The sequence below is a fragment of the Salminus brasiliensis genome, chromosome 13 (genome assembly GCF_030463535.1).
Source record: "Salminus brasiliensis chromosome 13, fSalBra1.hap2, whole genome shotgun sequence".
NCBI lineage: Eukaryota > Metazoa > Chordata > Actinopteri > Characiformes > Bryconidae > Salminus > Salminus brasiliensis.
Genome location: NC_132890.1, coordinates 32700261 through 32708222, shown reverse-complemented (window position 1 = coordinate 32708222; position 7962 = coordinate 32700261). Strand labels below are relative to the sequence as shown.

The 7962-nt window shown below is 39.4% G+C and overlaps 1 pseudogene; it reads left to right on the top strand.

Annotated features, from left to right (window-relative positions):
- Positions 1 to 2691: 2691 nt before the first annotated feature.
- On the top strand, positions 2692 to 6664 carry LOC140575340 (extracellular calcium-sensing receptor-like; annotated as a pseudogene).
- Positions 6665 to 7962: the final 1298 nt, after the last annotated feature.

The window sequence follows — 7962 nt, the reverse complement described above, 5'->3', positions numbered from 1 at the left end:
GTACATTGCTGCACTGATTCTGATGTCAGTGTCAGGTAAAACTATCTATTTATTTATACAAACACTTATACTCTTACATTCCTGAAACTTGTATAATACCCTTTCTTGCTTAGTGTTATTTAATGTTTGAATGAAATATTTGAATGTTACTGAGAGTAATGCAATTCAATCCTGTGTATGTCTTGTCCATATTGCAGTTTTGACAATAAAGCTGACTTTGATTTTTAACTTTGACTCAACGCTTTATAATTGGTAATTTGGTTAAAAATCAAATGTACAAAGTTTTTTCCTTACTGCGAATGAAGGTAATCAGTCAAGACATGTTTGTTGTCTGAAGATCTAAAATGCAAAAGTGCTTGTCTGTCTGTTACCAAAATTATATAATACAGCAGGTGTATTGAATTAAAATTCAGTAAAGTATGGTTAGATAACATTTCCTTAAGCCATTCTGCAACATCATAATGTCTAACTTGCATTATGATTCAGTGTCACATCCTGTATATTGAACTAGCATAGTAGTTATTGATATATAACAACAGTCAACTACTGAATATCAAATTACATTACAGTTCAGTTACAATTCAGTATATTGCAACATTTTTTGTTTTCACACTAAACTGGAGGAATTATAAATAATAAATACTCTAAATGAAAGTTATTTTCTCATTTAAGTTAAATTTAAAAAGAAAACAGAATGCTTTTGAAAAAATATGCTTAATTATAAATTATAATAGCTCAAGTCTGAGTCGCAGTGTTCATCACAATGCACAGCTCTAATTCTAGCACAGCTCTAATTCTAGTAGCTTCAGAAGCAATCGTACACACATGTGATTGGTCTGTGAGTTTCCTGGGCCTCTAAACCTGTACTGTAACAGCTAGAAAAGTTATGGCGTTTAAAATAAACATCAAAATGTATATTTCTCAATGATTTCTCATTATACACACATGGACAAAATTGTTGGTACCCCTCGGTTAATGAAACCCACAATGGTCACAGAAATAACTTGAATCTGACAAAAGTAAGAATAAATAAAAATGCTTTGAAAATTAACCAGTGAAAGACTGCCACTGCTTTTCAACCATGTTTCAACAGAATTATTTAAAAAACTAAATGGGCCTGAAAATTATGGTACCCTTAACTTAATATTTTATTGCACAATCTTTTGAGGCAACCACTGCAATCAAAAGATTCCTGTAACTGTCAATGAGACTTCTGCACCTCTCAGCAGGTATTTTGGCCCACTCTTCATGAGCAAACTGCTCCATTATCCTGTTGCAAGATCCATGACCTGCGACTGAGACCAAGCTTTCCGACACTGGGCAGCACGTTTCTCTCTAGAGTCCCTTGATAGTCTTGGGATTTCATTGTACCCTGCACAGATTCAAGACATCCTGTGCCAGATGCAGCAAAGCAGCCCCAGAACATAACAGAGCCTCCTCCATGTTTCACAGTAGGGACAGTGTTCTTTTCTTGATATGCTTCATTTTTCCATCTGTGAACATAGAGCTGATGTGACTTGGCAAAAGGTTTTTGTGTCATCTGTCCATAGGACATTCTCCTAGAAGCTTTGTGGCTTGTCAACATGTAGTTTGGCAAATTCCATTCTGGCTTTTTTATGATTTGTTTTTTTTTAACAATGGTGTCCTCCTTGGTCATCTCCCATGTCCACTTTGGCTCAAACAATGATGAATGGTGCGATCTGACACTGATGTTCATCTTTAATCTGTTTAGAAGTTTTTCTTTTGTTACCATTCGTATTATCCTTCTCTTTGATTTGTCATCAATTTTCCTTCTGCGGCAACATCTAGGGAGGTTGGTTTCCATGGATCTTAAATTTCTGAATAATATGTGCAACTGTAGTCACAGGAACATCAAGCTGCTTGGAGATGGTCTTATAACCTTTACTTTTAACATGCTTGTCTATAATTTTCTTTCTAATCTCTTGAGACAACTCTTTCCTTCGATTCCTTTGGTCCATGTTGAGTGTGGTACACACCATGTCATCAAACAGCACAATGACTACCTGTAGTCCTATATATAGGCCCACTGACTGATTACAAGATAGTAGACACTGGTGATGCTAATTAGTGGACACGTCTTGATTTAACATGTCCCTTTGGTCACATTATTTTCAGGGGTACCATAATTTCTGTCCAGGCCTGTTTCATGAGTTTACTTTTTAACATAATTCTGTTGAGGCATGGTTAAAAACTTAGTGTGGGATTTTCATTTGTTCATTTTCATAGAATTTTATTTATTATTCTTTTGTAAGATTCAAGTTATTTCTGTGACCATTGTGGGTTTTTCTTTCATTAACCAAGGTGTACCAAGAATTTTGTCCACGTGTGTAGGTTCAGGGGCTTCATGCACCAATATCTCACAAAAAATTTGTTCTTGAAAAAAGACCTAACAAAAAGGTTATGTCTGATCCATGATGTGTTTTCAAACTGTATATTTGTTCACAGCTCTGCTGTAATAACAGTGAAACAAATTTAAAAAATCAAAAACTAAACAAATCCCAAATAAGAAAACATTGGCAAATGTCAGATTTTTTGTAAAAACAGCCCAGTGGGTTGCAATAAGAAATGTTATTATAATTTGTTTTCTTAAAAACAATTTGTAAATAAGGCTATTAGTGACCTCTGTCATACAGTGTCTAAAACCACATAAGCAAATATCATTGTGTAATAATGTTGGAAGGAGCAAGAACCAATGTCATTGGTTCACATGTTTCTTTGGGAAAAGGCAAGGCCACCCCCCCACTCACTGTAGAACTATATATGTCCATCTCTGCCTACGTACTGATTTGTGTCAGGTATGGCACACCATGCTTTTGCACTCAACCTCTGGCTTCTGATAAACATGCCTATTTGGTGTCAGTCCACAAACAAAGATGAGTGCATCTATCAGGGAGAAGAAAGCACCCAGAATTTTTACAAGGATGGGGATGTGATTCTAGGGGGCTTGTTCCCCATGCATTACAGCCCTGTGTCAACCGAGTGGTCTTTTCAAAAGAAACCTGCACCCATAGAATATAAGTAGTATGTGACTGTTTTAAATGTTGAAATATCAAAGATTATTAGTTATGAAATGTTTGGTCAATGTAAAAAGCCGCTGCCAGGTGTCATTATATTGCAAACAATATAATACAAAAAATAAGGTCATACATATATGCTTCTGAATATATTTCAAGGTTTTGATGTCAGAAAATTTCATTGAAGTGAATCTTTGTGAAAATCTGATTGCTTGTAGTCCATGTATGAAATATTTATCAATGTTTCTGCAGTTTTAATGCTCGAGCCCTCAGATGGATGAGGACAATGACCTTTGCTGTGAATGAGATAAACCAGAGGCAGGACCTGTTACCACACCTGTCTCTGGGCTACCACATTCGGGACAGTTCTGTTGACATTCCCATGTCTTTGAAAGGGTCACTGCTCCTAGTTAATGGGCAGCCAGAGACAGGACGAGGAGCCAGCTGTGCAGATGTACAAAGACAGCCCTCTCCAGTCATTGTGGGAGATGGTTCATCAGGGGTTTCCATGGCTGTGATGAGAACACTTGGCTCATTCAGTGTTCCTTTGGTAAGAAAAAAGCAATGCAAGTAAAGATGAAAAGATATTTAGGAGATCTTGTCTAGTAGGTTTGACTCTGAAAAAGGGATGCATGGAATCTGTAATTCCTCAGATTACTGGCAGAACTTAAATTACTGGCAAATGTGGTTAAGGAAAGTAATTTTTTCATTTGGAAATAATCTTTCCATATGAATGAAGTACCTGATCATTCAAGTATACTGTAAATTGGCCTATTGTACCAATAATTAATGTTGTATTCACTAGCATTGCTTCTTCTTCTTCTTCTTAGGTGAGTTACTTTGCGTCCTGCTCTTGTCTGAGTAACAAGAAGGAGTTCCCTGCATTTATGCGGACAATGCCAAGTGATGAATTTCAGATTAAAGCTTTAGCAAAGCTGGTCCATCATTACCAGTGGACCTGGGTGGGAGTTGTAGGTTTGGAGTCGGACTATGCTCGCTTTGCCATTCAGCTCTTTTTAAAAGAGTTGGTCAGATATGATGTGTGCACTGCATATGTGCACTTCTACCCTGTTACTTTGTCCAGAGAGGCACTAAGGGAGCTCATGAACACCATTCAGGCCTCCACAGCCACAGTCATACTCAGTTTCTCCGGGGAATTGGACCTGCAAACCATCCTGCAAGAGTGCAAGCGACAAAACATGACCCATCTGCAGTGGATTGCCAGTGAAGCCTGGGCCACATCAAAGGCCCTGTGGGTCGATTTCAGTGATATCTTGCAGGGAACGCTGGGTTTTGCCATACGGAAAGCAGAAATCCCAAACCTAAGCAGCTACCTCAGAGAGCTGAACATCTCAAGTCTTCAAGCTTCTCAATTCTTAACTGAGTTTTGGGAGGAAACCTTCAACTGTCGGATCAACGGGTCCTCAAACACCCATATACACAAAGAGGAGGTGAAGAACAGGGAACTGTGCAGTGGCAGAGAAAGTCTGGATGATGTGTATACTCCCTACACTGATGTGACACAGCTTAGAGTGAGCTACAATGTGTACAAGGCTGTATATGTAATAGCTCATGCCTTGCATGATATGAGCACTTGTGTTCCAGGAGAGGGCCCTTTTCAGAATGGAATGTGTGGTAGCCTGAATCCCCTTCTGCCATGGCAGGTGTGGTATTTCTGTTGTGCATCTTTAAATATGTTATTATTTAAATTTTTTAAATACGTTTTTTAACCTAATCTCCAACCACCAAATCTGCAAACGCTGATAACCACCAATAATGATTAAGCAGAAACCTATTCTGCTTAATCATTTAAAACAGACATATGGGCACTAATGGAAGACAGTATGCAGATGCTGTATCTCCATAAACTGCTCTTTGCTTTCTGCATAATTCTAGTCAACTTATTTTCTACTATTTTATATATATATATAATATATATATATATATTTATATGTCTGTTCTTGTTTCTATTCTATTAAAAGTTGTCTTGTTCACAATACTAGGGAACCATTAAAAGTTCATAAGAACTTTGTTGGAAAAGAATTAGTGTATAAATCTATTTGTCATCCTGTCCTATCAATTTTCCCCTAAAGCTCCTCAGCTACATGAAACGAACAAACTTTCCAATACTGGGAGAAGATGTCCGCTTTGATGAGAATGGAGACCCCATCGCCTCTTATGACTTGATGAACTGGCATATGGCGAAAGATGGTTCTCTTATGCTGGTTAAGGTGGGGTTTTTTGATGCCTCACTGGGGGAGGACAGAGACCTGGTCATTGATGAATCTGTGATTACATGGCACAAAGGGAACAAGGTTTGTCCTATTTCATCCATAGCCAGATTGTCTTTTATACGGCTGCTCCTGATTCAGATATTCTACACATTTGTGATGCATTTAGAAAATATTCAGTTTTACAGCTTTAAATGGCATTACACTGTTTGTTCAGTTGATTTTACATTAGGGCTGTGAGTGAAGGTATTCTGGCCCTGTGCTTCATCTGCTGTGGTTCACAGGCACCAGTATCTGTGTGCAGCAAAAGTTGCCTGCAAGGGTCCAGGAAAGCCAGGCGAAAGGGTGAACCTATATGCTGTTTTGACTGCATACCCTGTGGCGAGGGAGAGATTAGCAATGAAACAGGTGTGACTTGACTGACTTTAGTATTTATTGTTGTTCTGAAACACTGTGAAGTACAACTGAACTGCATCAACATTTTTCATCAATTTCATCACAGACTCAATTGACTGTTTGAGATGTTCAAAGGAGATGTGGCCAAACCAAGCCAAAGTCCAATGTATGCCAAAGACCCTGGAGTACCTGTCCTTTCAGGAGCCCTTGGGGATAGTTCTCTGGGCTGTTTCAACCTTTGGAGCCTGTTTGAGTGCAGCGGTGCTTTGCGTGTTTGTGATCTACAGGAAGACCCCCGTCATCCGAGGGAACAACATGGAACTCAGTTTCTTGCTTCTCTTGTTCCTCTGTGCATGCTTTCTGAGTGGTCTAACATTCATTGGCAAACCCACTAACTGGCTCTGCCAAATCAGATACACAGCCTTTGGAATCAGTTTTGCACTTTGCATCGCCTGCATCTTGGCTAAGACTGTAGTGGTTCTGATGGCTTTCAGGGCCACCCTTCCTGGCAGTAATGTCATGAAATGGTTTGGCCCAGCCCAACAGCGGCTTAGCCTCATACTGTGCTCTTGTGTTCAAGCACTGATCTGCATAATATGGCTTACAAGCAAACCTCCTTCTGCTGCCTATAACACTGAGTTTATGAGTGCTACTATAATTGTTGAGTGTAATGTGGGGTCTGAGATAGGATTCTGGTGTGTGTTGGGATACATTGGCCTTTTGGCTTGCATGTGCTTTGTAATAGCTTTTTTCGCCAGGAAGCTTCCTGATAATTACAATGAGGCAAAATTCATAACATTCAGTTTGTTAATTTTTTTTGCCGTGTGGATAACCTTCATCCCGGTTTATGTGAGCACTCGTGGGAAGTACATGGTTGCTGTGCATGTGTTTGCCATCTTAGCATCTGCTTTTGGTCTCCTTTTGTGTATATTTGCTCCAAAATGCTATGTTGTGCTGCTGAGACCTGACAAAAACAGCAGGAAACATATGATGAAGAAATAACAATTCTTTAATGATCCTTAAGAAATGTATATATTGAGTCTTTATAGAAAAATAGAAATATAAAATCTTCATACTAAAACAAATCAGAATGTATTCAGCTTGCAGACTTTAAATGTTGCAATAAACAATCACTCTTTTCCTCTATTGTTTCTGCACAGTTATATTGCAAACTGTGTCAAACTAGTACCATACATTTTCAATTTATCACCCCAAAACAAATAAACACATGCTTCAAACACAGCAACATCGCCATGTAACCCATATGTGGCAGGCCGAAATGTATGATCCTGCATCACCTGTCAGGTTAAAAAAAGGGCAGGGCACAGCAGCGGGTGATTAGGCTATATGGTTCACCTGTGTGCGTTTTACTACAGGCCACTTAGCAGCACCAAGAACGAATAAAGCAAGGCCGTACATCTTCATTTTAACTGACTTTTAACTGCCAAGAATCCTTAAAGAAAAAACTTCATTAAATTTACTGCTCTGCTGCTACCTACTGCTCCTGTGTCTTTCCTCACCCCTACCACTCCAAGGGCAATACAAAGTGCCAAAAGCTTGACATTGTACACCGATATATGCTGCTCAAAAAAATAAAGGAAACACTTAAACAACACAATATAACTCCAAGTAAATCAAACTTCTTTGAAATCAAACTGTCCACTTAGGAAGCAACACTGATTGACAATCAATTCCACATGCTGTTGTGCAAATGGAATAGACGACAGGTGGAAATTATTGGCAATTAGCAAGACACACTCAAGGTGGGGACCACAGACCACTTCTCAGTACCTATGCTTTCTGGCTGATGTTTTGATCACTTTTGAATGTTGGTGGTGCTTTCACACTCGTGATAGCATGAGACCGACTCTACAACCCACACAAGTGGCTCAGGTAGTGCAGCTCATCCAGGATGGCACATCAATGCGAGCTGTGGCAAGAAGGTTTGCTGTGTCTGTCAGCGTAGTGTCCAGAGGCTGGAGGCGCTACCAGGAGACAGGCCAGCACACCAGGAGATGTGGAATCTGCTGCCTGCAACATCCTTCAGCATGACTGGTTTGGCAGTGTGTCAGTAATGGTGTGGGGTGGCATTTCTTTAGAGGGCCGCACAGGAGCATGCCCAGGCATTGTAGAGAGGTCATACAGGCACATGGAGGCCACACACAATACTGAGCCTCATTTTGACTTGTTTTAAGGACATTACATCAAAGTTGGATCAGCCTGTAGTGTGTTTTTCCACTTTAATTTTGTGTGTGACTCCAAATCCAGGCCTCCATTGATTAATAAATTTGATTTCCATT